Here is a 6,144-nt window from a genome sequence, read left to right as displayed (position 1 = left end):
AGTTGGAATTTTTTAATGAGCTTTTAGAAATGCCTCAGACACCTACAAAGCTTTCATCTCCTAAAAGCTCATTAAATTTCAGTGATAATTAATTAATTAATTAATTAATGGTCAAATTTAGACTACACACGGAAGCATTCGTGGGGACGTGCGGACCCATACTTCTCAAAGAAGGAAAAGCGTGTATACCCTTCCGAGGCACTCGTGGGTCCATGCGGACCCATACTTCTCAAAGAAGGACAATTGTGCAAACCCTTCCGTGGCACTCGTGGGGCCATGCAGACCCATAATATTTTACCAAATACCGTGTGTAGTCTAAATTTGACCATTAATTAATTAATTAATTAATTATCACTGAAATTTAATGAGCTTTTAGGAGATGATAGCTTTTTAGGTGTCTGAGGCATTTCTAAAAGCTCATTAAAAAATTCCAACTCGTTTAAGAGATATTTGCATCAAACACCCTTCTGTGTCCGCACGGACCCACGAGTGCCACGGAAGGATATGCATATTTTTCTTTCTTTGAGAAGCATGGGTCTGCACGGCCCCACGAGTGCCACGGAAGGATATGCACATTTTTCCTTCTTTGAGAAGCATGGGTCTGCTTGGCCCCACGAATGCGTTCGTGTGTAGTCGATAACGAGTGCCGGCGAAGGTTAAGGTAATTTTGTCTCAACAATCATGTTATCTGCTACAAGTCTATAAACTGCTGTAAACCTTTCTGCCCTTGAAGTAGATTCATGCCCTTCTGTGTGGGCACCTTCTTCTTCTTCCTCTTCAGTGTTTGCATTTGGATGTGTGCTCTCTGGCCAAGTCTTGTTGCACAGGGGTGGCAAGGAAAGGCAACCCTCTCAGAACGTGTTGCAGAGTCTGTTCTTCCTACCCTAGCCACAGTCCGCTGTAGGTGCAAAACCTATCCTTTTGAGGTGTACCTTCAGACAGCAGTGTCCTGTGCGAAGGCGGAAGATGGCTCTCTGTTCTGTGTGAGTAAAATGGGGATATGGTCTTGAATGAGCTGGTATCTGTCTGTCTTTTTGTTGTTGATATAGACATCAAAGAAGCTCCAGCACCAGCCAAGTGTTGACTGTTTTCTTTATGCGTAACCTAGTCCTGGCAGCAGCTGTTGTCCATCTGTAAACAAGCAAGATCATTATTATAATATATTGATGGTGTATATGTTTTACCAGAAAGACGAGTAAAATACCACTTAATTTTTGAGTCACTTGAGAAAATGTGACTCTATGTAATCGGTCAGTGTTAGTCTGTCCGGCCGGCCGTCCGTCCGTAGACACCACCTTAACGTTGGACTTTTCTCGGAAACTATCAAAGCGATCGGGCTCATATTTTGTTTAGTCGTGACCTCCAATGACCTCTACACTTTAACGATGGTTTCGTTGACCTTTGACCTTTTTCAAGGTCACAGGTCAGCGTCAAAGGAAAAATTAGACATTTTATATCTTTGACAAAGTTCATCGGATGTGATTGAAACTTTGTAGGATTATTCTTTACATCAAAGTATTTACATCTGTAGCCTTTTACGAACGTTATCAGAAAAACAAGGGAGATAACTAGCCTTTTCTGTTCGGCAACACACAACTTAACGTTGGGCTTTTCTCGGAAACTATAAAAGTGACCGGGCTCAAATTTTATGTGAACGTGACTCATTGTGTTGTGAATAGCAATTTCTTCCTGTCCATCTGATGCCTCATATAATATTCAGAACTGCGAAAGTGACTCGATTGAGCGTTTGCTCTTCTTGTTGTTTTAGTAATGAGGCATACATGCAGTTGAACGATCATATCTTGTGATATCTGCCCTCTGAAAAAAACCTACTATTCAAAATGTACTTTTACATCTTGTTTTTTTAACTTAGGCTTTTGAAGATCCACATTTACCACCCAAAAGGAGCCTGGCGATACTGGCATGCTTTAATTAAGATGACGTGTTACTCAGAATAGTGCTTTTAGTTATGCGCTATAGAAATCTCCTTAATAAATAAATAAATACTGGTGGTGGTTCACTGCAAAGCATAACCTGATATGATTTCTTCATAGCACCTGACTGGAAATGAAGTTTCATACAATAAAAACTATACTGCGCCAGATTTACAGCAGTTCTGTTGAATTCACACAGTCAGAAAATTTCAAGGCTGTCCTCAACATTCTATGCTCACACACACACACACGACTTGACTTCACTTAGGAAGGTTATGTGATGCTTAAATAATCTGTCTTGCCACTATTTCATCACAAGTAACCACTGTGTTTATTGCTGGTATGTGCCGGAGTGGAGGGATAGTCTTACCCCATGTAAAAAAATAAAAAAAAAAAAAGCCTGGCAGGTGATCTGAGATGCCTTTAATAACACAAAGCTGCCTCTGTAAACAATTCTGCTTTTACACATGCTATCCCTTAACTTGGATTCATACCAAAATCAAGCCTAGCTTCATAGGAAACAGAATGTTACTTCAGCATTTAGAATTATGATCTTATTCCATGTACACGCCTTGGCAAATCTGACTCGATCACTACAGCAAGAAGTCAGTGTGTTGATTGTTCATATGTGACCAAGTTGAGGGATGAGCTTATCCTATGTTAAAGCCTGGCCTGAACTGAGACGGTGAAGAGAAGTAGTGTGCCTTTAATGACACAATGCTTTCTTTGTAAGCAATAGATTCAACATCTCAGATCTGGTCAGGCCTATACAAATGCCATCCCTCAACTTGGTTCATACAAAAATCATGTGCCTGGCTAGAGAGTGGGGATTTGTTGTTCTCTTTTTCGAAATCCAAAATAAGCAAAATCAGGTCTTAAAAAGGAGCAAGTCTTAAAATGGGAGTGAATTTACAGATGTTATGAACAAGAAGTCTGCGTAAACAGGGTCATTAATAGGAAGGAGTCTTAGATTGGGGTGTCTTAAAAGGGGCAGGGGTGGGGTGGTGTGTGTGTGTGTGGGGGGGGGGGGGGAGTCCACAGTAATGACCATAAAATAATCAAAATAATACTATTAGTCATCTTATTCTCTACCAAATTTCTAGAGGTCAAGACAATGATACAGATTTTTTACTTGTGTCACTGTTAGTGTCATTCTATGAATAACAGACCAATAGAAAGAGAGAGAAAGAGAGCTCTGTGGTTTTTTTTTTACCTGGGTTCATGCTCAGTTGCTTGAAAATTGACTTGTCAGAGGTTCTTCTTCAGCCTTACACCCACATGCAAGAGAACTTGTACCAGATAATGAAATAAGTGAACTTTGAAGTGCATTCATAATTAAAGCCCAATCATGTGGTTCAACCTACCTAGTCTTGAAAAGCCTGTCCGAGGAAACAGAACAAGCACCCTTCCGCAGACCTTCCTAACTGGAGAGTCTTGGTTGTAACCGCACACTTTCTAAAGTAGTCCATAAGCAGTTCCATGTGCCTATGTTTTCACTGGAACCAGCTCCTTTGTGTACCTGTGATCTGGATGAGCTGCAACACATAAAACTTTCATATGAACACTATGTCATAAGTACACCAGTTAGCATACATCAAACACCGAGGAGCATCACAAGATATGTTCTAAGGAGGTAACAACTATTGTCACAAAGTGTTTATGATACAGCCACAGGCACATGGCACTGAGTGGTCAATTGGTGAGGGGGGTGGGGGGGGGGGGGGGGGGGGGAGGGGCAGAAGTTCTGCTCAGTCTTGTCTACTGATACAACACTTTGTGGTGGTGTAAGGCAGGGAATCACACCCCAACCACTGGCCCCGCCCACCTGGTGTCGAGTGCCTGAGGATACATCAGTCCCAGTCATGGCTGGCCCCCGGTTTGACCAGACAACTGCCATGTATGGGTACATTTACTTTACAGTACAGATTAGTTTTCAATAGCAATGACATCATGGACGCACACCTGCCCAACACTGACACTGACAGCAAAATCAGCGAACAAACGTGATAAAGAGTAACTAATCGTCACAAACATCAAAATGCTTTGCATTAATTTTCTTGAAGAGGTCATTCTTAACCAGATAATCATTTATAGGCAATTGAAGATTATTATTCCACCTACAGGCTATCACTCCTATGGCTGTTACTTGTAACACATTTCATTTCTTAAAATATGTTTTGTAAAGTACATAGATTTCACTAAAAGGCACATTCCTTCTCATGAAAACAATTTGGCTCACCGTCTCAGATCTGGTAGGGCTTTAAAATGGGATAAGACATGATCTCCAGGGGTCGACACTAACTTATTTGGCCTGGGGCCACACTGGCCCCAGAGATGGAAATTGCTGGGGCGGAAAAAAAAAATCTGGGGCCCACTCTCAGTATTCACGTGCGGCAATGCATTGTCTGTTTTTCTTCATCGTACTGAAGCCAGGGAAATTCTTTCAACCATTTGACATTGAAATTACGACAGCGCTTCGCGCTTTTGGCTGCATCGGTCTCCTTTTTTCGTTTCTCTCCACCCTGTTCTTCATCTTCATTTGACCATGTCTTTTTACACCAGGGATGTGTCGCCACATTTTGCGTTTGGCATTTGAAGGCGATACTTATCTCTCACGCTAAAGAGCGCAATCTGGGAGTTATTTCCCTTACGACATTGTCCTTCGACGATTTGAATGTGTTTTTTTCTTGACTGCGGCATTGATCGTAACGCAAATTTCAGTGACGACTTTGACTGGCGATTTTTAGTGATTGGCTCTGCTGGCATTAGAATTTTCGGTTTGTCATTGTTGGAATTTATCCTGGGCGGAGTGGGCCCCAAGCTTCGGCAATGTTTGGGGCGGAACACAAAACTCTGGGGCGTTCCGCCCCCCGCCCCCGCTAGTGTCGAACCCTGATCTCTTAACTTGTTCACATACCCCAAAAAGTGCGATTGTGTTATGAATAAATGCTGTAAAAGCTACCTGTACTAGTTCATTAAAAAAACAAATCACAAAATGTCACTTCACCACAGCATGCAAACAGTGTGTTTATTTCTGGTATGTGTCTAAAGGCGGAGACAGACGCACAACACAAAACCCTGTTTTCGACAAAAACACCATCTCAAAACGTCGGGGAAACACATGTTTTTAAAGAGGGGATGTCACTTGCGAAACACACAGATGAAGCGCGGTGCGTGTTTTCACAGAAATATCGGTCAGTGTCAGCTTAACCCGTCCAGCTATCGCCCTGTGTTTGAGTTTGTAAACAACACGGCTGGCAGTGCCCACTGATACGGTCAGTGCCCACTGATACGGTCAGTGTCCACTGATACGGTCAGTGTCCACTGATACGGTCAGTGTCAGCTTGACCCGTTCAGCTACCGCGCTGTGTTTGGGTTTGTAAACAACACGGCTGGCAGCGCCCACTGATATTATTGCCTCTCTTCAATCGTGACAGGATCCATAGACTCTAGTTAGGATTCATGGGTCCGATACTACCCTGAATCGGTACCACATCTGAGTCTGCCATTTTTTTCTATCTCCGTGGTGCCGGAAACCGAGTCACTTGAGTTGATCTTCCGCGTTCATTGGCTGACTACCAAAACGTGTTTTTAGATTTTAGAGCATGCTCTAAAACCCAAAACACGATGCAAAAACACGAAACAGTGTTTTCTGAAACGCGTTTTGGGGGATGTCACATGGGAAACACTGTTTTGTGTTGTGAGTCTGACATGGCCTTAACACAGACACACACACACACCATACACACATACACCAAAGCAACACAAAAGCCGAAAACATGCCTACCATCTAAATGAGGATATCCAGTTCCAACTGTCTTCTGCCAATATAACACTGCCAGAGACACCATGGTGTAGAAAGTCAGTTTAAAGAGAGACTACCTGGAAGAAAAATATATATAATAATAATAAAACACCCAGTGCAATAGACATACTTTCTCGTTAAAGGCTTACTTTACTATGTAAAAACACAATCACAGTCTCAGATCTTGTCAGGCTTTTACTTGGGATAAGATCATCCCTCTACTTGGACGCATACCAACATAGATCAGCTTGAATGTTCGTGAAAATATCCCATATTTTGAGTTAACTCACCACAGCAAGCAGTCACTGAATATATATTTTATTTTTTGGTATGTGGCCAAGATGGGAGACAGTGACCCACACTATAGTGACAAAGCAAGTGGGCCTTTAAATTGTAAACTGTTAT

General features: G+C 42.2%; 1 long non-coding RNA gene across 1 annotated transcript; it reads right to left on the bottom strand.

Moving 5' to 3' along the window:
- Positions 1 to 933: 933 nt before the first annotated feature.
- LOC138963881 (uncharacterized) lies at positions 934 to 5,999 on the bottom strand. Its single transcript, XR_011454954.1, has 3 exons — positions 5,722 to 5,999; positions 3,299 to 3,469; positions 934 to 1,131 (listed from the first exon to the last, which is right to left on the bottom strand). It is a non-coding gene; the product is annotated as an uncharacterized lncRNA (long non-coding RNA).
- Between the last annotated feature and the right edge of the window lie 145 nt (positions 6,000 to 6,144).

The sequence above is a fragment of the Littorina saxatilis genome, linkage group LG4 (genome assembly GCF_037325665.1).
Source record: "Littorina saxatilis isolate snail1 linkage group LG4, US_GU_Lsax_2.0, whole genome shotgun sequence".
NCBI classification, from domain to species: domain Eukaryota; kingdom Metazoa; phylum Mollusca; class Gastropoda; order Littorinimorpha; family Littorinidae; genus Littorina; species Littorina saxatilis.
Note: the sequence above shows the minus strand (reverse complement) of the source record. Positions and strands in the feature narration are given on the sequence as shown.